The 22646-nt window shown below is 49.2% G+C and overlaps 1 protein-coding gene and 1 long non-coding RNA gene across 4 annotated transcripts in view; one reads left to right on the forward strand and one right to left on the reverse strand.

The window, feature by feature from the left end:
- Positions 1-22646, reverse strand: part of Dscaml1 (DS cell adhesion molecule like 1) — a 300532-nt gene that overhangs the window by 199067 nt on the left and 78819 nt on the right. The gene's annotated exons all lie outside the window — the stretch shown is intronic.
- LOC111757652 (uncharacterized) lies at positions 18541-19427 on the forward strand. The gene is made up of 2 exons (XR_002791956.2): positions 18541-18738; positions 19190-19427. It is a non-coding gene; the product is annotated as an uncharacterized LOC111757652 (long non-coding RNA).

Here is a 22646-nt window from a genome sequence, read left to right on the forward strand (position 1 = left end):
AACCCTCCAGCTCCAGCAACCGCTCCTATTAATATCACCATAAATGAGTGTCGTTATTTAAGCTCCTAACTGGCCGCTCAGCTGCCAGTCTCCAGCATCCCGCCCGGGCCTCCAGGCCAGCTTCTTAAAGCTTACCTTTGACCTCACCACTCCCACCTCATCCTTCAGTAGACTCTTGTCCCCTCGAGGGTGGGACCCTTTTCTCTTTAGGCAGTGCTAGGAAATAGAGGGCGGTGGTGTGTTGTCATGAAGACAGGGTGCCTGGGTTCTAGGGACTTCAACAGACCGCTACACGCAGGTCAGCCCAGCAGGACAAATAATTGTCCCCCTAAGTGCTAGCAGTGCCCTGTTAAGAGGTGTGGGATAAATGTCACCCTGCTTGTTGTGGCACATGTGGTTGCCCCCTCTGCCCTTCTCAACCTTTCCGGCCTTGGGAACACTGCCACTGCCTTCCCTCTTTCCCACCTTCCTGAGCTTGAACCCCATGATTTCCTGACTGGAACCCCCATCCTTTGTTTCCTGACTGCTGCATGCACTCTGGCTCCTGTGTCACCTCCAAGATTCCTGTTTACCCTTCTCCAAGGCGGAATACAAGTGTCCTGTCCATGACGGATGTTAAGTGTCCATGTGACTTTGAATTTCAGTTGAACTGAACTTCTGCAGGACCCACTGAAAAGCCATCCTGGTGTCTTGCACCCTCTCCAGCCCATGGGACCCAGCTGGGAAAGGGCTTCTTCCCAGAGAGTAGCAGCCGATAGATTAGTTTCTCTCTCTCTCTCTCTCTCTCTCTTTCTCTCTTTCTGAGCAATGAGCAGAATGACCCTTTCATACCCAGCCAACTCTGTGACAACTGGGATCCAAAGCCACTATGCAGCAGAGTTTAGAGAGTATGTGACCCATGTACCCAGGTCTAAAAGTGACAAACACAGCTCCTGACCCTCCTAGGGAAATATGCGAAGGCCAGAGCCTGGCTGGAGCGGCTGTGGAGGGAAGTGGGCTGCCTGGATCAGAGCTGCCTCCCTCCCACCCTACTGACAAGGAAACTGGGACACCAAGTAGGCTGTCTGAGACCATGTAGTTACTAAATGACCCAAACAGAAATCCGACCAGATCCATCCAACTTGCTCCCATGCCGTAGTGTCCAGTGCTCCTCTATAAAGGACGCCTCCTTTTCTGGCCAGCTCACTCTGATCAGTCCTCAATCCTGTCCTTTTTCCCATCAGTCAGGAAGTGTGGATCAAACAACATCATATTTATTTGCTTGGCTAATTTGTATCTGACCCCACTCCAGTGGGAATTAGGGGCAGCATACAGAGGACAACTGCAGTACCATGCAATAGGGCAGTGACAGGGTGAGGAGTGAGGAATGAAGGAGGGAGGGCCAGCAAGTGAGGGACAAAGGAAGCAACACGGAGGCCCAGGCATGGCTGGTCCCCGGCGCTTCCGAGTGGAAAAGGCTACTAGTGAAGGACTGACCATGTGTAAAGCACTCGGTGGCCACTGAGGAATGGGGGGATCTTCAGGGAGGCTGTGTCCTCCAGGAGTCTGCACAGTGCATTGACATGCACCCCCAAACCTGAATCTCCTAAGAACCCTAAAAGGAAATAGTCACTCAAAGTGATCCGTACAGCCAACGACGAAGAGGACTTCTGCTGTTCTATAATGCAACCAAACTTCCTGAATTTGTATCTTAGATCCACCACTTAAAAGCCATTTGACTTTGAGTAAAGCTCTCAGTGTCCCTAAATTTCTGATTCGTCATGAACGGTGTGGGAGAAACACAGTACCTATCTGCAGGGCTTAACTCTCCCAGTTTGTGGGTGGCATCAAATAAATGGAGCTGCCATTATGTGACCACAGACCTGGCTGCCCCGTCCACCCCCCACCAAGGTTCCAGTGTTGGCTTTAAGGGACACAGAGCCTGAGGACATGCGCAGCGGCAGGCAGATGCACACGCGCTGCTTGTATTCTCAGGCTGGGTGACAGTGATGCTCTGATTCGTACCTGGCCTTCTCTGCTTCCCCGGGGAGGGGTCATAAGGAATAAAGCCATGGGAGGATTTTAGCGCTACTGAGGTCATCACAAGCATCAGTCCCTTTCTCCCGACCCATGGACATACGGACTCACTTCCAAAAGGGCCGGGGCTCGCCAAGTCCCTATGCCCATGCTCCAATCAAAGGCCCCTGGCCTTTGCCCATGCAGAGAATGAAAGAACAGATCACACGTGAAGTTCCGCACTGATCTCTCTGTTCCCTTCCCACCTGCAGCCTGCCCCGCTGCCAGCCAGAACTGCTGAGAGACTACCTCTCCCTCCCACGTGGAAAGGTAGGAGAAACCCATCAGTGCTTGTTTTTAGCTGAGAACAAACTGTTCACACATTTCATTAAAAAAAAAAAAAAAGGAAGAACGAAAGAAAAAAGAGAAAAGAGGAAGAGGGGTGTGGGGTGAGTACATCAAAACCATTTAACTCTGTTACCTGATGTTAACTGGAAAGGAGAGGAGAGGAGAGGAGGGAGGGGATGGAGGCAGGGGTGGGGTAGTGGAGAGGAGCTCCATTAAGAAAAGAGCAGGTTTGGAACGAGATGGTCCCTTCTGCTTTGTGCTAGTTTTTCTGTGCTGATAAGCTGTTCCTGTGAAATGTAAAATGTACTGCTGAATGTTAAATGCTTTTAAGTCAATAATGTAAAAATGAAAGGTGTTTGTGTGTACCTGAGAACAAATAGAAAATCAGGTGTCGAGTGGAGCCTAACCCCTCTCTCCGCAGATCACTGGGGCTTGCTGAGCGCTCAGATCGTCAGCCAAAGGCTGGGGCTGGAGTTGGCTGCCAAGCTGCACTCTGGGCTGAGGTGGGAGGGAAAGGCTCCAGGGCTGCGTGTCCATGAAGTCCAGGTGCGCCCAGCAGAGGGGCCAAGGCCCGTGCAGCCGGTGATTTGAGCCTGTTGTGGGGAAATTTGGCAACACAGGAAGTGTTTTGCTGAGTACCCCTCTTCCTGTCCCCACTCTGGGAGGCTGGAAATAGTAGGGCAGAGCCTGGCCAGGCCTGAAGAGTGACCAAGTCTTTCCATGGCGTGGTGACACCGGGGTTTCCAGGTGTCTTTGTTTAAGTTTTCAGGGTTAATGATCACCAGATCCTATAGTGGTCAGTACAACTGCAGGAAAATTATAGGTGTCAGGATTTGGGAGGTGGAAGGAATCTACATGTCATGTAGCTGGGCCCTGGCTTTTATAGGTAAAGTGAGGCTCAGAAGGCTGTGTGACGTACCCAAGGTCAGTCAGGATCCAGAGACCTGAGGCAGGCCTCCTGATTCCCAGGCAGGCGCTATTTTCCTTATCCCGCCTGCCCCTCCACCCTCAGCCACTCTGTTTGCTTTCTCTTCTCAGGTTAGCAGAAAGCAGAGTTGGTGGAGGCCAGCCAGAGTCAAGCGCAGGGCATGCTAAGGTACGTCCAGCACAGTGACAGAGCCTGTGGGTCCCCATGGACAGCACGGAGGTCCCAATACCCAGCATACCCCTAACAGGATGCAAAGCCCGCCAGCTGAGGGAGCAAAGCCCCAGCACAGGCCTCACAGACGTTCTAGGAAAACGCAGCACGGCCTTCTGCTCCCGGGGCTGTTGTCCCCTAAGCGCCCCCAAAGGAGGCTCTTACTTCCAGCTGGCTTTGGGCAGCCCCTCCAGCTCCCAGCCCTTTCTCCTCGACAGACTCACGTTGTTTGGTTCCAACAGGATGGCTAGCTAAGTTACGGGTTGAAAACGGTCTTGAAGATGGTAAACTTTTGCTGCTGATAAAGGGAGATGGTGCCTTCTTGCAGAGAGGTGAGACGTCTGTCCTATAGGCAACGGGAGTGGGCACTTAATACCCACCTCATTCTGAACTTACTTGTGGAAAACAGAGCTTGGGAAGAGCCTGGGCCCTTGAAGAGGTGCCAAGATCTTGATCCTTAAGGTCAGGAGGGATGTTCTGCAGGTGGACTTGGCCCACAGCTGCGTCCAGTCTACTGAGTCTCCAGGTGAGAGCTTGTTGGGACAGTGATGCAGAGAAGCTGAGACTCAGATCCATCAGGGGACTGCAGAGGGGTGAGTGTGGGGGCTGCTGGGTCCAGGAAGATCACCTTTGGAGGAAGGTAACTCAGTCTGTCCCCTGCGCCCCTGTCCTGGACCTGCACACAGGCAACACCGCAAAAGGGCTTCTGCTGACCTCTTCAAGGAGGTCATTGAGGAGCTCACAGCACATGAGGTACAGGGCTGGACCTGACTCTTCCTTTAAGTGCTAATTGGGACCGATTATATCAGTAGCAGATCCAGGAGGGGAATGCAACCTTCTCACTGCTGGTCCATAACTGACATTGTCCCATTAGCCTCCCCATCCTGGGTCCCCCTCCCCACTGCACTGTCTCTATCATATACTGCCTGGCACCTGGTATCTGCTTCCTGAGCCAAGTTCTTTTCCCCCCTGGCTGTGATCCATTCAGCCGTGTTCAGGTATAAAGTACCTTGAGGGCTTTCTGTATCCATTCCTGGGGGCACGTGAATGGAAAGGGATCCAGTTTCAGAAAGAGGCAGCCATATGCCTGGGGGTAGAGGAGAGGAGTCACGGGGTTACCTGGACACCCAGGGCCTCTGAAATCTAACACAGAGTTGTGACCACACCCTCTGCAAGCCCAATGAAGATGATAATGATTAACATTAACATTTATTTGGCTCCGCCTTTTCAAAGCATCTTTCTACTTTGACTTCAAGAGCAGGAGATTGAATGGGAGGATAGATTATGACACTATATGTGGCTCCTGTCCCTCAGTGCCCATGACTGTGAGAGGCCTGATGGCTGTGGACCAGGCCCTACTGATCCCCTCTCTGCAGAGGTGCAGGCTTGGAGGGCATGGAGTCCTGAGCATGGACCAAGAACTGCATGTTAGCAAGACACAAGAGGGAACAGGGAGGTGAAGAAGGGACCAAAGGTTAGGAGAGAAGCCGAAAGAGTCACACCAATAGAAGCAGAAGAAGGAGAGAGAAGTCAAGGGCAACGTGGATTCGGATTTGGATCCATATTTAAATCTCCAGCTCTTCTGAGATATTTTGTTTTGACGACCATTTATTGAGCATCTACTATCTACCCACCCTGTATAATACACTGAATACTGCTCTAAGCCGTGGGAGGTTGACATCCTGTTATAAAAATGAAAAACTCAAAGCTTAGATAGAGTAAACTCTAGGTTTTGAGAGAAGAAATGGAAACTATGAATAATTAATCAAATGGATGAGGACAGATTCATGATAGTACGTGTCCTGTTCCCACACAAAGGCCCCAGGGATCTCAGGAGAAAGTGGCTTGGACCACGGATCTGACCACTGTTGCCGTGCTATATGGTTGGCTAGGCCTTGAAGTTAAAGCCCCAGGGTCTGAAGGAGCCCCAGTGACTCCAGAACCCATGGAGGCCCCAATCAGCTGCAGCAGGAGGAGGGGCTCATTGCTGACAAAGCAGTGCTGGCAGCCAGGGAGGGAGGGATGGATTCTTAGCAGCAGCAGCAGCAGTGGTGACACAGGAGAAGAGATGGTGTCTGAGAGGATAATGATTCAGGGAATTTACAGCCTAAAACCCCAATGGAGGTGACGACCGTGGGGGGCAGAATCAGCAGGGACACCAGCCAGAGCCTAGGAAGTATCAAGGAAGCACCTGGGCGAGCCCAGCAGCTCCAACCAGGGCTGTTCGGTTCCGCCCATTGGGCCTGCCATATCCTGGCAAGGCACCGAGTCCCAGCAGGGCAGGAGTCGGAGGAGAGTGTAGACACGTGCCTGCCTTTCTCCTCAACCCAACATCAACCAAGCAGGAGGAAGAGCCACCCTGTCCCTCCCCACCTCCCCACCTGCAGCTCCATCTTTAAGGGCAGCAGGACACAGAACCCTGGAAGGCAGGGGCTGGTGACTCCCAGACTCCCCACGAAGGCTGAGCACCTTTTAGATTTGGCTTCAGGTATCACCAAGGACCTTGGCTGGCCCCGTGGAACAGGTAGGTTCCGGTGTAGTGTAAATCCCTTCCCCGCCTGCCTCACAGCCCCAGGGAAGTGGCAGAGCCACCACGCTCTCTTTCTCCTTCCTGGGCTTTCGTTCCAGCAGGTGATCCAAGGACAAAGCGACTGTGCCTGGAGACACCCCCATGCTGTCTGTACTAATGAGGAAGTGGAGATTCCCAGGGACACATGGAGGTTGTCGGCAGGCTCAGCAGGGACAATTCGGTTCTAGATGGAACTGGTTAAGGGGCCCGTAGCAGTGAGCTCAAGTAATCAGGCTGCTGCTGGCTTTTGCTTTACCTGTCCGAAGCCTTGCTCCTTGAGGTGTCCTCCACAGAACAGTATCAGTGGCAAAGTGGAGGGGGGCTGGTTAGAAACGCTCAATCTCAGGCTCTAGCCCAGACCCAAGGAATCACAATCTCCTTTTTTTAAATATGATTTGCAAGCATGCTGAAATTTGAAAAGTATGACTCCAAAGGCTGTAGGTACAGCAAGAAATATTAGGTTAGGAGGAAGAAAAACTTCCCCCAAGCAGCTTATGAAATATTCCGTCCAGAGGGAGGGAGGTCAGGGTAGAGACCCCGGGCTCCTGGGATGCGGATGAGTCAAGGGGTTGAAGGAGGAGACAGCTCAAGGCTCCCTCTGCTCTGGGAGCCCCATCCAGGCTCATGAGAACCACCCAGGAGGATCCTCAGTGGGTTCTCTGCCCTCCTGGAGCGTGGCTGACTGCTAGCAACCTGGCTCCGAAGCTCTGCCTCTGCCAAGCTGAGACCAGCAGGCTTAATTCACATTCTCCTGGAGGACAGGTATTTGCATCTGAAATTACCCTAGAACTTAATTCTGCATAATGTTGCTCAGACAAACGACACCTCTGAAACTCTTTGCCAAGGCCAATAATAACATAACTGCAGAGAGAAATAATGAATAGGAGCAGGGGGAGCGGGAAATCGGGGAGGCGGGGTGGGGAAGGGGAAGGGGAAGGGGAAGGGGGAGACAGGTTCCAGCCGGAGGTGATCTTCCCTTCACAGTGAGTCACTAGGGTGATGCCGGCACTAGCAGGCACACCATAAAGAGGTCTGAAAGCCATAGACCGTAGTGAAAAACAAACAAAAAACTCAAAACAATACAGTAAACCTGAGGACAGAGCTGCTCCAGTTCATTAACTAACCTATTAAACAATTCATTAATTCAACTATTAGTTTGTTCAACAGACTCTCCTGAGTGCCTGCTATGATTTGGGTGCTGTGCTGAGCCCTGGGGTCTCTATCCGAGTGGCCAGTTCAAATCCTAGGCTCTGAGCCCATTATGGATAAACCTAGCAATGGGCAAGTCCTGGCCGGGAAGCTGAAAGCCTGAGGCCAGAACCCAGGCCTCACTAAGGGCGGAGACGTGGGCATTTCTTCCTGGCTTTCCACAGCATGTGCACTGGATGCTTCAGAGGAACAACAGAATTTTATTGAGGACTCTGCACTTCTTAGATTTCAGAGAAGGAGGAAAGGTTTAGGGATGCTGCCCACCCCCATCAGTCATCTCCAGAAAGACAGTAAGATTTGTCAGAGGCCACCAGCCAGTTAACTGCAGAGCAAGAACAGCCTGACCACGATACACAGCTCTAGTCCCGGGGGTGGGCAGGACTCATCCGTTCTCTGGGTCCCAGTTTCATGGGCTGGAAACAGAGGGAGGCTTTTCAGCAGTTCCTACCCTGTGTTCACCAGAGGTGCCTGGGGGACCCTCAGAGAGGAGAGGTATCAGAAAAGAAGGCTCTGGCTGGTGGCTCCTGCCCTGCTGAGGTCAGAGAGACTTCTTGCTCCCTGGACTCCCATGAAATTGGTGTTTGAGGCAAGGATTTCAGGGCCCAAATGCCAAACCAAAGCAAGCAATGAAAAACCTCTCTAGGGCCTGTGACACATGTACTGTGCAGTTGATAACTACAGAGAAAATGGAAAACGGCCTCAGTCCTACGGATGCACAGACTAGTCTTTAAGAAGAAGCAAACCCACATGAGCAGAGCTGAAAGTCCCTGCGAAGTGTCATTTAGGTCAATAATTGTCTCCCGTGTTATTCTAAAGTGACAGTGCCAAGTGTGATGTGTGTTAGGCACAGAAGCAGACAAGCCATCTCCCTGCCTGCTGGAGTCCCAAAGAGGTGGGGCCACCTGGAAAATGCAAAGGGCCAAGAGATGACTCCAGGTGACCAGGGGTCTTCCTGGGTTCCAGACATTCTGCCTTTGGAGGCTGACCCAGTGCCACAGGTGACACTCTCAGCCCAGTGTCATCCTCCCTCCCACCCCTCCCCCCTCCACCCAATTATGCATGTTTACATTATGGTTACGTGTAATTTGCCATTTACATTCAGCCGCAGACTTCTCTGTGTGCTCATAAAATATTAACATCTCGGGGCCGCTTGTTGCAGAGATGTTTGTAATTTCTCTTCCCCATTATGGGCTTATTAATGATAATAATGCCGTTTCCCCGCTTAGGAGCTGGGGCTACCGAAATGCAATCACTCACCATAGCTGAATTATGACAGTGGGAAGTCGGATTCGTTCCCTGCTCGGCATTTAATCTTAATAACATTTTATCTTGGACGACAAGTGTGTGTAATGTTGTTTAAAAGCCATGACTACATCAGCACTCCAGGTTCAGAGGAAGGAGCAGGGAGTGGAGGCAGGGCCTTTCCCTTCCCTTCTGCCCACCTGCTGTCCCGGGTTCTCAGCTGACCACTTTTGTCTCTGTATGTCTGTGCCGTTCTGAGCTCACGGTGAGACTCCTCCGACGAGCGAGCGAGGCTGGGGCAGGTAAGGGGGAGCACCCCACATTGAACTAGCTGAGCACTTCCACTAAGGGTGGTTTTTCCCTTTATTTGTGCGAATGAAAACTACTTAGGAATACATCCGCCTTTGAACATACAACTACCTCAAATGGGCTTTATTAAAAATAAATCAGCCCATTTCTGCCAGAGAGCTGCGCTGATGGAGTGTGAAGACTCCTAAGCCTGTCACAGAGGGACATGAGCCTTTGCCTAAGTTGGGACTCCTCCGGATACACTCTCTGGGTGGCTCCTTCCCGCTGCTCCTGCACCCCCTGCCCGTGGCCCTGTTCCCTTCCCCAGCTCCTTCTCATTTTGCTGCCTTAGCCCCTTTTGTCTGATGCTTGCTCACTGTGACTGAGCACCCCCTGCCCGTCACATCCTCCATGCCCAGCGTCTCGCTTGGCATCCACCTGCCAAGGTGGGTGGTGTCTGAGATCCAGCAGGGGAAAGGCCCTCTGGGTTATACTCCCCTCTCTCCCCTTACCCAGACACACCTAGGCCAACACTCACTGGAGCCTGGGTGGTGCATAATTAGGCAATGCTTGGAATTTTTAGCTATAGCTACAGCTTAGCGTGAATAATGATATAGGGCCGTGAAAGGGAAGAGCTATTTTATCAAGGTGGTGTTTGTTATTTGTGGGTTTAAATCTGGGTCCTTTGCACTGAGCTGTATCCTTTGGCCTATCTTCATTTTGAGCAGGGGCTTGATAAGTCACATAAACTGCTCAAGCTGGACTAGGATTTGTGTGATGCTCCTGCCCCAGCTTCCCAGAGTTCTGGGGTTATGGGTGTACAACCATGTCTGAGAGACTATGGGTTTATGTATTTATACAGGATAACAGAATCATAGCCATTATCATCCTATAATCAGAATAAAAATCAAAATCAGAAGATAATAACCACATGGAACAATCAAGATCACCAAAATCAACCTTTCTGTCCAGGGAAACCCCTCTACTGCTGGAAGGAGGGTCACCCAGGCCCTACAGGCGCTCCTGCAGTGATTGTGATTTGGCCTTTATGACCTGCACGGATGGATTTCTGGGTGGGGAGGCTGTAATCTGCTGTCTTATAGCTCCCAAGTTACGCCCTCTGGAGCCAGAAGAGCCTGTGGACCTCCCTGCCACAGGCTGACTATACTTAGAATAACTTCTGAGGTGCATTTATCCCAAGCTTTCCTTATTTGACGGCATTCCAAGACCCGTCACCACTGTAAGTGCTGGCCTGCAGGGTGATCAGGTTATAAAGTCCTCCCATAGTGAGATGGTATTCCACACTGGAGCCTGGGCCCTGGCATGTTCTTCCAAGTATATGGAGGGCAGAAAGCAGTGGGTCCTGTTTTGAAATCTCACTTTTATTATTTAGGCCCAAGAATAATCTTTAGCACCTTGCCACAGTTGTTTTAGTAGTCAGGATGCCCTAAAATCCTCTTGGTATCAACTGAAACCTTTCCCATCTGAACCTGCATCAAGCCAAGTTTTCCCTAATGTATACTTATGGAATTGATTTTTTGGAAACCTCTGTGCAAGACTTCCCATTTATTCCCATTAAGCCCTGTTCTTTCATTTTAGTCCATCATTCTGGTCTGAAAGATTATTTCAGGTTCCAATTCTGGAGTCCCGTAGATGGCCATCCCTTCTGCACTTGGTGCAATTGACTTGTTGGAAGAGCACGCCTGCTGTTTTGCCCTAGTGCTTGATAAATTACAGAATAGGCTCAAGGACCAAGACCTGCAGCACACCATCTGGGGCCTCCCTCCGGGTCCATGCCAACCTGTACGACAGCATTCTTCGAGGATGCTTGTTCCCAGGCTACAGGGACAGCAAGGGCTCCAGAGCCAGGAGAAACAGATCCTGGGCCCTGTTCTAATCACTTCAGGAAAATGAGCCTTGCGGGGAGGAGAATCTCAGTTTTTTTACCTGTAATGTGAGGGCACTGGACTGGATGGCCCTTGAGTTTTTCCCAGCTTAACACTTTAATGATCAATGTTAAAAGCCTTATTCAAACCAAAATATTCTGGGCTATCATGCTCAGTTTGCCTTCAGTCCCCTGTCCTTATACAAATAAGATTTTTTTTTTAACATGAGTTGTTTCAAGTGCTTTTCTAAATGCTGTGTGGCTCAGTGCAGAGAATGGAAACTTCCTCCCCTCTGCCTTTCTAGGCTCTATTTTTTATGCTTTTTTGAAAATAAGAATATATATCCATCCATAGTTTCCTAATACCTGTTGTATTTTTGTCTCAAAATAAAACGGAAGTAGCATGATCCAGCCACACCTCCATGTCATGTACTGTCACGTGAATGCTGGGGTCTAGAGAGCCACAGTTGAGAACAGTAAGGTTCCTGTGACATCTTGCCCAGGAAATACATCCTCAGACAGATAGCTGTGCTGTGGTGGTTTGAACCAACTGATGAGATCCCAGAAAAGAGAATCATGCATCTGACTGAAGGGTGAAGAAAGCATCATAGATCAGATTTCGAGCTGCCTGCTCTGCAGAGCAGAGATGAATATATGATTTATTTCACAGGACTCGTGAGTAGCTAACACCAGTGAAGCTTAGTGCAGAAGGCTGGCAGGTGGAGGATGAGTTCAGGTGTATGCAAGAGCCAGACTGTGGTTGGCCTTGAACACCTGCTAAGGACCTGAAAGTCAGCCTCTAGATGATTGGAAGGCAGGAAATAGAGCATAATGACAGACCAGGCTTTAGAAAAGACACCTGGTAGCTGTGTAGTGAGTGGATTTATGGAAAGATACCAGAAGCAAGACAATACAAGTTCAAGGGAACTATTACAAGATCCTAAACAAGAACAATGACAGCAGGAATAAAAGAAGACAGAGTTTTTAGCTAGTTAGAAGGTTGATTCAAGAGGACTTGGTTATTCATAAGGTTCAGGGACGAGAGACACACATCACACATAATGTTCGCTATAATTTCCATTATAAATGACCCAGTAGATGATGGTTTTGTTAACCCAGCAAAGGAAGAAAGAAGCAAAAACAGACTTAAGATGAGGGAGGGCATAGCTCATTAGGAGACGTGTGGAGCGTGCTTGGGCCACTAGACATATGTGGTCCCATTCATGATGGGCGGTTACAGTGAGGAGTGGACAAACACATCTAGAGACCCCTGGGAACAAGACACGAGGCTGAGAACTGAGCCTGGGGGAAGCCAAATGTAGAGGGTGGACAGAGAGAGACATGCTCCTGAAGACAACCCAAGGAAGAATATAGAGAAGAACCAGGAAACAGTGGTGCTGTGGAAACCACAGAAGTCCCAAAGGCTACAACGCTGAGGCCTACAGAGAGACCCAGAGGGTGAGGACCAGGCGGCAGTCCAGAAGGGGTTAACGCAGAGACTCGTCTGGTGGTTGGAGGTCTGAGTGGCTGTACGGAGCCTGGGCTTGAATCCTGGCTCCACCTCCTGCAGCCATGTGACACTGGGTGAGCTGCATAATTTACTGAGCCTTAGTTTCTTCAATTATAAAGCGGAGACAATAACAAGAATTGCCATGTAGGTTATCGTTAAATACAACACCATAAAAGCAAAGCATTTAGAGCACACAATAACGATCAATAAATGTCAGCCAAATGGAATCATAAAAGAAAAGCTCAAATATTATATATATATATATATATATATATATATATCAAAAAATATATATCAAGAATTTTTAAGGAACACTGGGAGTGTAGCTTAGGACGGAAATCGTCAATGGATAATGTGCACTTTGCTGATTATTTTCTAAAGACAAGCAGGAGTTAAGAGTCCACACCAGCTTTGGTTTTGTTCAGTGGCCAATGCAAAGCCATCTTCTCAGGGGAGGCTTTGTGTAGCGTCCCTGGGGCGGGAAGGGCCTGGGACACTCACCTCACTGCCCAGGACCCAGCTCCTCTGGTCTCTGCTTCCCCCCAGTGCTGGGCTGGAGACCAGGTTGCCAAGCATGGATTTAATTATTCTCCTTTCAAAGTTATCTGCATTCACATGTGGGCTGGAAATGCTAATCTCCTGTAGTTAGCACCACAAACCGACTACTCACTATTCAGCTCACTTCCAGTGTGTTAAATCCCTGCCCAACACCTTGGAAAAGGACGTCTCACATGCTGGCCCATTAATAGTACAACCTCCCTTGTCATCCGAGGCAGCCACTGGCATTTAAACAGCCTGAAAGCCCTACCTCCTCCATAGACTCCTCAGAGACTAATAGGGGAGCTAGCATTTAACAAGGGCCTTCTATTTGCTAGGATCCTCCTTAGACACAGCCCAGGTGGCCTGTGGTTTCATAATAGCTCCCATGTGGCTAGTTTTGCCACCTCGTTTTATCAAGAAGAAAAAAATAAGGCTCAGAGAAGTTAGCCCACTCATCCGAAATCACACAGCATGGACTTGGCAGCCTTGAGATTAAACCTAAATTTTGCTGACTCCTGTCCCTGCGTTCAGCTTCCTCCTGGACGCAGCCACTGCCCTCAGCTCCTGTGCTGCGAGGAATACCCTTGGCAGGCCTTTCTGATTTCTAGCCTCAGTCCAGGACTTCTGTACTGTCCTGTGAATACCCTGATTGGGTGATGCAAAATAAAGATGCTTACGCAAACCAAGGGGCCACTACTTGTGTCTCTCTTTTCTTACAGTAAAACATGACTTTTTCCCCCCAAATTCTGTGTGGAGTGAAAGTAAGCATAACCTCAGATTTACCATCTGCACCATTTTTAAGTGCCCAGGTCAGCGTGTTAAGCCCATCCGTGTCATTGTGCAAACACCACCACCGTCCGTCTCCAGAAGGCTTCATCTTGCAAACTGAAACGTCGTTCCCATTAAATATTAAGTCTCTCCTTTTCTCTACCCCCGCCTCCAGCAATCTCTCTTCTGCTTCCTGCCTCTATGTGTTTGGCAACTTTAGAATGTAAGAGGCATCATACAGTACCTGCCCTTTTGTGGCAGGTTTATTTCACTAACACAGCCAGGATTTATCTACACTTTATGGATGTATGAAAAGTCCCTTCCTTTTGAAGGATAAATAATATTCTATTGCATATAGTGAATTCTGCTTACCCACTCATACCTTAATAGACATTTGCATTGTTTCTCCCTTCACTGGTGTGAATACCAATTATAGTATTATGAATGAGTTTACAAATACCTTTGGGAGATCCGGCTTTCAATTTTTATGAGTATTTGCCCAGATTTGGAATTGCTGGGTTATAAAAGAGAGTGGCTCAGAAATGAGATATTTGACCTAATGAGGTCACCTCCGGGAACAGAGTCACAGTGAAAAGAAAGATGCCAAAGCCATAAGACATTGGATGTTAGGACACAGGATGAGGCAGCCTTACAGTGGACGTGAGGAGTGTGGTGGGCTGACCACCGCTAGCTGGGCCACCTTCCTGCTCATGGCAACTTCACCTCAGTACTCCTTACTCAGCTCAGGATGCTCCTAGCTGATGTGCACGGGGGCCATAGTGCTGGCCACCCCTGCCTATCTTTCCACCTGCTCCCTGTCCTTCCCCAGGGGTCACAGGGACATGGTCTGAAGAGTCTCCTCCTCTACTGTGCCAATAGCTGCTTCTTGGAGGACACATACTGTCAATGAAGATATCCACACCTCTGCTCCTCCCCTGCACGTACACCTCAGCCCAGGGGGCCCAGCCTCCAACACTGCCCATGCCCCTCTGGACTTTACCTGGCCATCATTTCTAGAGATCCACTGATAATCAGCACAAGGGCAGCCCAGGCTGACACACAGTGGAGAGTTAGTGACTGAAAATGTGACACAAGGGCGCGTGGGAACCGGCATCTCCAGTTTTTGGTGAGACCTTACATTTGTGTGAGCTGGGACGAGCTGGTTTAGAATCCCGGCTGTGTTCAACTCAGCCCACGAGTGACCGTGGAGCCTGGCCTCTGCTTGACAGATGTTCAAGAAAGAATGACAGTGCTCTCGGACTTTCCCAAGGCTTCTGAGATCTGTCCGAAACCTCAGGAAATAAGACGAACACAGACTGTCTCAAAAATGATACGGCCCAGAGATGGGGAGGGGATCAACGGCAGCTTTGGGGATTTGACCATCAGATCATGTCTTATTCTTCCATGCCAATAAAACATGGAGATTCCAGAGCCCGCTCGCCCCAAGGCAGCACACAGCCCATGTGCCCAGCACCCCTGTGACTATGAGGATACTCAGTCGATTCCTACCCAAGCCCAGAGAAGCCGTGGCTCCATCTGCAGGGCCAGTATCAGGTTAGAAATAGAGACCAACTAGCTATTGACTGGCCTACTTTGCTCTATCAATAACTAATTCCTAGCAGGCAGACCAAATTACTAACAAACCAAGTTCCCAGGCCTTGCAGAAGGGGCGCTGATGAATGTGGGGGAGCAGGGACAGGGCAGGCCCTGGGCGATAGAGGGAGCACAGCTGGAGTAAGTCTGAGCAGGAGCAGGTCACCCTTCTGAGATATTCACCAGGGCCACATGCCATGGGACCTCAAGGGGAACGGAGTCCCTTAGGGATCTCTGCCGGCCCTTACACACACAGGCCGTGTCTCCACCACAGGGCAGTTGGTTTTGTTTTCTCTTAGTCTCAAATGAGGTACAATGGGGAAGGGAGAGGAGGGATGGGTGGTAAGGAGGTGGGCACCTAGTGAGCCCCAATACTACGCTGCGAGAGCCTGTGCCCGAGAGGATAAACAGTGGGTAGAGATAAACAGGCTTTGATAACTTGCTTATGGTCAATTAAAAATCCCAATTAACACTTCTGGAAAACAGTTCAATATTTGTCACTGAATACAGGATGAGATGCAGCTGGAGGCAGGCGGGGGAGCAGGCAGCCATCCTCAGGGGACCTTGGGGACTGGGGGAAAGACCCCCTTGGCAAAACCAGTGGCAGACGCTGAGGAGGTGGCTTTTCTGGCTCATTCCTACTTCCAAACAGTTACTCCTGCATCTTCAAAGTCAGGTGGAGCCCACCTCTGCTGTCCACCCCTCCTTCCACCCCTCCTCGTCTGTAACCCGCCGCTGCTTGGGTGACTGCTCCACCTTCCGTCCTGAGTGCCCCAAAGGCACACTTGGGCGTAGTTTGGGAACTTCGTAGCTCCTAAGGCAACCATGCCAAATGTACACCAGGCACATGCTGGCTGCCACTGCGGGCACAGGAACACGTGTGGGAGGTGCTCACAGCTCTTTCTGTGATTTCCACCCCCTTATCTGCCACTGGAGCCTGACTCTCCATTTCTCCCAACACTGGCCAGGCCCTCACTGCCTGCAGTCTGGTTGGCCTCTCTCCTATTCAGCTTCCCAGGAGATCTCGCAGCTGCCCCACTGAGCTTTCTAAAACATGAATGAGACTGTGGGTCCCTGCATAGCACCATACAATAGCCACACTGCTTGCAGGCAAAGTTCAGACTCGAGGCACAGAAAGCCCTTTCCCACCTTGGCTGGTCTCTGTCCTCCTTCCCCGTAATGCTCCACACGCCCCTGCACTGTCCAGTGGCTTCTCCTGGAACTGATGCCTGCCAGAATGTGTTCCCTCTTCTGGGATCAGTTTTCCCCTATCTCATTGCTGGCAAATATCTACCTTCTTAAGAATCTTAAGCTTCAAGCCTCCTCCAGGAAGCCTTCCACGCTCTTCCTGCAGTCTGCTGTAGATTCTCCTTTGCGTGTCCAGTGTGTTTCCTGCTGGCGTTCCACATCACAAGGTTGGTTTAGCATTCCTGGAAAGCCTTTGAAAACAAAGCCTAGGTCTTCTATTACATTTCCTGGCTCCTGCTGTGTTGTAGGTATTCAATATATGTTTGTTGCACGCATGAATAAAACAATATTTAATCTACCTTTTGAGAAATTGTATACTTACTCAATTTTTGATTCCTTTTGAATTTCACTGGTATATCTGATATGTTTTATCTCCGTTTCCATCTATTGAAACATCAACAGTGGTTTTAACTCGTTCCCTTTGTTTGTTTTCCCCCAAAGCTTCTGTCACATCTACATCAACCCCCGAATGATCCAGAGGAAGCCAGTCAGTAAAGAATTCTTGTGGCTCACCCCTGTTGTAAATAGGAGACTTTCTGGAATGCAGATAGTAACCTCCTAATGTGTCTACATGATAAGTCTGAATTTGTAGCTTTCTTAAATTAGTATCACAAACTTGTACTTTCCCTGAAAATGTGGTTGCGGTTTTGGGTCATGCCATCAGGATGCAGATAACGAGATGTGGGCCCTGGTAGACAGCCTAGGTGACCTGTGACCAGGGACAGGCAGGCTGGAGCCCTCAGGGTAACTCCTTGATGCAAATCCCTGATTCTCACATCTTCGATTCTCAATTACTGTGGCTATTCCATCTCAGCGTCATCCAGGCTGCCTGTACCCTTAACCTAAAGGTGGAAGGGGGACCCGGGAAGACATTTTTTGTTCTTTCTCCCATTGGAATTCTTTGGTCTGCTATTCAGAGCTCAGCCCAGTGCACACCACAAGCCCCTGCCTGACAGCTGGATTGTGACCTGGAGACTTTGTTTACTCACCATGTGGCAAATATTGACACTGAAACCAACTGTGTTTCTGTGGTTGCTAGTTTTCTGGTCCCAGGAAACCTTGGTTCCCAAGTGACAAATGGATTTTAGACCCATTAACCCGTCCTGTCATCTAAACTCTGAATGTAAGCTTCCACTTGCTTCTGAGTTTTTCCAAGACCTAAAAGCAAGTTTTCCTTTTTGACCAGCCCAACCTCAGCCAGAATCTGATGTCTTCAAATTACCATACCTCAAGGCAAGACTGTTACCTCCCAAAGACTGTGGGAGCCCTGGGGACAAATGTCTATCTCCAGAGCTGGCTCAGCACTTCAGCCCCAGGAAGCTGGGAAGAGAGATGGATAATGACAATGATATTGAGAATAATAACAGCCACAACTATCACCACCACTTCTCCAGGGACTGCGTGGCCCAACTCTGCACTCCAATGACCTAGCTGGACACTCACAAGTAATATTATCCCACTATGCAGATGAGAAAACTGAGGATTTGGAGAATAAAAAACCTATCTAGGGTCATACAATAGACTGCAAAGTTCCTGCTCCAAACTCCTATGAAGAAAGGAGAAAATGAGAGGATGAGGGAGAAGAAAGAAGAAAGTATGCTAGAAGGAAAAAATGAAACAAAAAAGAAAAGAAAAAGAAAATGAGGAAGCAAAAGAGGGTGGGAAGGAGAGAGCCTGGTCAGAAAGACCTGAAACAAAGCAGCAAGATGATAATAATGAACTACCAAAACAGAAAAAACAAAGGCAAAACCTTAATTATCATTCCTCAGACTTACTCGCAGTAAAGCTCAGAGTACCTGCACATCTGTTCCTTGTCCTCGCTACAAGCCAGCGAGGTGGGTCAGAACATCTGTAGCCCCTAATCTCCTCGCGCCTCCTACCCTCCCCTAACCCACACTCACTTAATGTTTTTATTGTTTTAGATAGATGGCAAAAATTGAAGTTGCAAAGATCCTGTGGTTGGAAGGCTGACATCCATCTCCCCAGCCTGGACCACACGGGTCAATGCAGGCAGACCAGCAGACCGACGGGGAGGACCAGGTGCCACAGGGAGGGGGCCAAGCGTGGCCCCCCTTAGCATTACACTTAGCATTCGCCCCGGTGAGTCGGGCCGGGAGTGCTGGCGATGAGAACATAGGTTCTCTTGTTTTGCTCCAGCCAAAGGGAAAAGGTAGATGTCACACACACCCACACCCCAGGAACAATGCAAGTATTAATAATTGTTTGAATTGTATGCGAGTCTAAGCATATTTCCCCATGGTGCCTCAAAAGCCATTTATTTTGGTACCTCATAGCGGGGATGGAACTCTCCACCGGGGGCCCAGCCGGGCTGCTGGTGACTAACAGAGAGCGCTTCATTCAGAGGAGCTGGAGCAAAGGGTTTCCATTTACCCCGTGTACAGCAGGTGGGTGTTGAACGCACTGAGCTAAGTGGGGCGCTGACAAGGTGCGCCTGTGTGTCAGGATGCGTGTGTGTGTGTGTGTGTGTGTGTGTGGTACACCATTGACTCTGAGTAACCAGTCCTGAGGGAGGGAAGTCTGGGGGGTGTGGAGGGGCGGGGAATGCCTAAACCCCTACAATGCAGAATCTAAAAATAGCATGCATTTGCCTTTGACTTGCAATATATGATTTTCTCTCCAGCAGATTCACCTTACTAATTTTATTTTGCTCAGGCTGCTATTAAAATGAGCTCGCATTCTCAGAGAGCACTCGTAGGGCTCCAGAAGACAGGGTAGAGCCGGGTGATGGGTAAATTCAGTCTGAGAGCTGAAATTTACCTTGGACAATCCTCACTGAAGCCAGTTCAGCCTAGGTATGAATAGTCTTTTAAGACATTGCATCTTTTCCTTTGCTAGAAAGAAGATACTTTCTGCTCCCCAGCAACACAGAAGAGGTTTTGTTTCCTGCTAACACTTCTTCTCAGCCTCGCGCTGACCACAACTAACATGGGCTGCGCGACACACGCCGGTGTTCTCTATGATGGGCGGTTGCCTTTTCTGAGGCTCAGAACCGCTTGGGGAGTGGCCAAGAATGGCTCCCATTATGAGTGGAAAAGCTGACTCGGGAAGACAAATATAGATGAGAATCAGCTTACTTGGTATCTTGCTGTCATTACTTGTGTATCTTGCCATCTTCTTGCCTCTACGCAGAAGGACACCCCAAGAATCTCAAACAGGTGCCTGTCTCTTTCTCCATCCTTCTGCCACCTTCCCACGTCTCCGAATGTTTTGCTGTTCTAGTTAGTGCTCAGGTTTCCAATACTAAATTCCCAAGTGTTCCATGGAGGGAAGACAGGAAGCCAGCTAGGTGATTTGTGCTGTGTCCTGTGCAGAATAACTTGTGCTTATAACTGGGGCTCACTCTCAACCTCTGTCAGTAAATGGGGTAGGCAGAGTGATTTCAGAATGTACGCCCATTCCTCTGAGTCACACCGTTTCTGAGACAGGTGAAAAGGGGAAGGTGTCTTAGTCCAGTGAACTTGACTTCAGGGATTCTCCAGGGAACCCGTCAGCCACCAAGGGCAGCCTCTGTTTTCACACCATGCTGAGTGTCAGCCTGACACCAGCCTCGCCTCCCGGTGGTCCCCTCCAGCCCAGCAGCAGGCTCATCTTTCCCCTCCCAACTTACAGGAGCTGCTTCCACTAATGTGAGGTGTTCCCTAGCTCCCTGGTTTTATTTTTGTTCTGCCCAGGTTTTCATTTGGTTTGTTGACTGGTTATGTCCATTCACCCGCTCTTATTTTATACGAGGAGAATTAGAAGCCTTGGGAAGTGGGACGCTGGAGTTAGATCACTTCTACCTTAGCCATGTCTCTGGGCTGCCCTGTTTCCAGGGAACAAAGCAATCTAGATGCAGTATTTAGTTTAGATAATCCAGCAGGATTAAGGGCTGAGAAAGAGAAGTGTAAAGGCGAAGGCCCAGTGCACCCTGAATCGCTTTATCACATGTGTTCTGGGCCACACACACAGAGTCGTTCTGGTTCACTGCAGGGCAGGAAGGGAGAAGCCACCCAAGGACACATCTGTGCAAATCTCATGTGTCCAGAAAATACCATACAGGTATCCAACATGAACGGAAGAAGGAAGCCCAATGTCTAGCTCCACTTCTGCTACTGGTAGCTTGGGCTAGTCCCTCAGTTCATTTTGTCCCCATTTATCCAAATATCCAAACCACCTGGGGCCTTTATTTTGAAGTGCAGATTCTTAGAGTCTTTATGGAACTATTGACCTGGTCAGGCAGATCATATATAATCTTGGGGAGGTCACTGATCACAAGTTAACAACCTTGGATTAGAACTTTGTTTACTCCTCTGCAAAATGAAAACAACAGACTGAATAGCATTTTAAGCCTCATTACTTGGCAAGGTTGCAGCTCTGGAGTTACATACCTTCATGACCAACTCACACGGGGAAACAGAGCCACGCCAATGGGCCTGGGCTCACATGTGCATATCGGTGCAGACAGATTCCAGCTCCCTCTCGCTCTGAAGATGGTCTGGTATGGTTCCTGTGACAACTGAGTGGGTTTCGTGTTACCTGTAAAAGCCTGTACTTGTGGCAGCCCTTGAGGCAATCCCAGACACGATTGCCCACAGGTAGGTGTTGACCAACAAGTAGATACCTGTGACGGGGGACTCTGTTTAGGAGCGTCACTCCTGGCCCGGGTAATTAAATAAATACTGCCTTTTGGAAATCACAACATGATAGGAAGAAATACGATCAGCTTTCTGGCTCCCAAAGGAAAAAAGATGGAGTCCAAAGTGTTGGGGGTCCTTGTGGCTTTCTCCTCTCTGTTTCTCCATCCTCCCCCTGATGGAGACAAAAACTCCCCATGTCAGCTCACCTATCCCATCCCAGATGTGCTTCCTGAGAACAGAGGCTCCCACTCAGGTACCTAACGTCCCAGCACCTGAGACATTGATGGCGTTTTCATTTTCATAAGGAACACACACTTTCCTAGGAGGGAATTTTCAGGTTCTCTGGAGGCACCATGGGCACGGGGTCAATGACAGAGTTGGCACACTGTGCACCAGTGCACGGGATGGGCTCAGAGAGCAGCTTGGTTCTGCTGGACGCTGGGACAAACCTGAGACCTGTAAGGACATTCAGCTGTCAGATCTGGGCCTCATGCTATGAAGGCATCTAACCTCAATGACTTCCTTACAATCCAGTAACGTGGGATTAGGACCTCCACATACGAATTAGAGAGTGGGTGAGAAATGGAGACAAACTCAGTCCACAAGTAACCAAACAGAGTTTTTATAAACGCTATTCATTTCAATAAACTCTTGGAGAAGTTGATGGTTATATAATGCGATTCCCGCCCAATCCCAAACCCCAGTCTCTGCTTTCTGAGTATTGGCCGTGAGGCGAACTTTCATCCGAGGTGCCCCAATAAGGCAGCGTCTTTAGGGCAACAGGAAAGTCTGATCCATCAGTCTCAGGAAAAAGACAAAACTCCTGGGCACTGGTCCCAACCAGGCCCTTGAGGAAACCAGTGAGCCCTGATGGTGAGTTTAATGTGGGGATGGACCCAGGCAGCAGGAGGAGGACTGGTTCAGAGTCCCCGCCCAGACTGGGCCTTAGTAACACGTGAAGGCTAAATTCCCAGACCTGACCTGGCCCAAGGGATGCAGGGGTTTTGTCCTGCAGACAGATTATGTTCTGATGGCCTTGAATTTTTATTTTACTCTGTTTCCTCTGTACCACCCTGTTATTGTGTGGTAATTTTATCTGTCACATTCCTCTTGGAGTCAGCGTTAAAGATTCTTCCCTGTTCATTGAGATGTCCCTGCTAATCATAAAACTCCATGTTGTAATTTCAGATTAATTAAAGCTGTAAATTGGGGAAGCTAGTGACTGTGACTTATATTTCTCAGTTCTCTGCACCCTCATAAGATCATATTATTTTACAATATTCTCCTTTTCAGAATCATTTTGTCCCCAAAGCTTTCTCTTAGGTAGCAGCCAGATTTCTTTGGACTGCACTGTCTGCCAGGCGTGGCATCCTGGCTGTGAGCCATGGGATAGAATGGACAAATGTCCTAAGTGTACAGCTCCTCTACCCACATATCCAGCATTACTGTTAAGGACTAGAATTAGAGAGGTTGACTACTGATTTCAAGTTTAATCTGTTTCTTTGTGTCTTGATACTCCCATGACTCAGTTTCCTCATCTGTAAAACAGATTTTTATAATGCCTATCTGGTAGGTTATTCTTATTACATGAAATGAGTTATTTAAAATATTTAGAAAATGTCTATATATGGCAAAGGCTTAGTAAATAGCAGCAATTGGACAATGTCTGTTGAGTC

Source organism: Cavia porcellus, unplaced genomic scaffold (genome assembly GCF_034190915.1).
Source record: "Cavia porcellus strain 051 isolate PalLab524CR breed Dunkin Hartley unplaced genomic scaffold, mCavPor4.1 scaffold_9, whole genome shotgun sequence".
NCBI classification, from domain to species: Eukaryota; Metazoa; Chordata; class Mammalia; order Rodentia; family Caviidae; genus Cavia; species Cavia porcellus.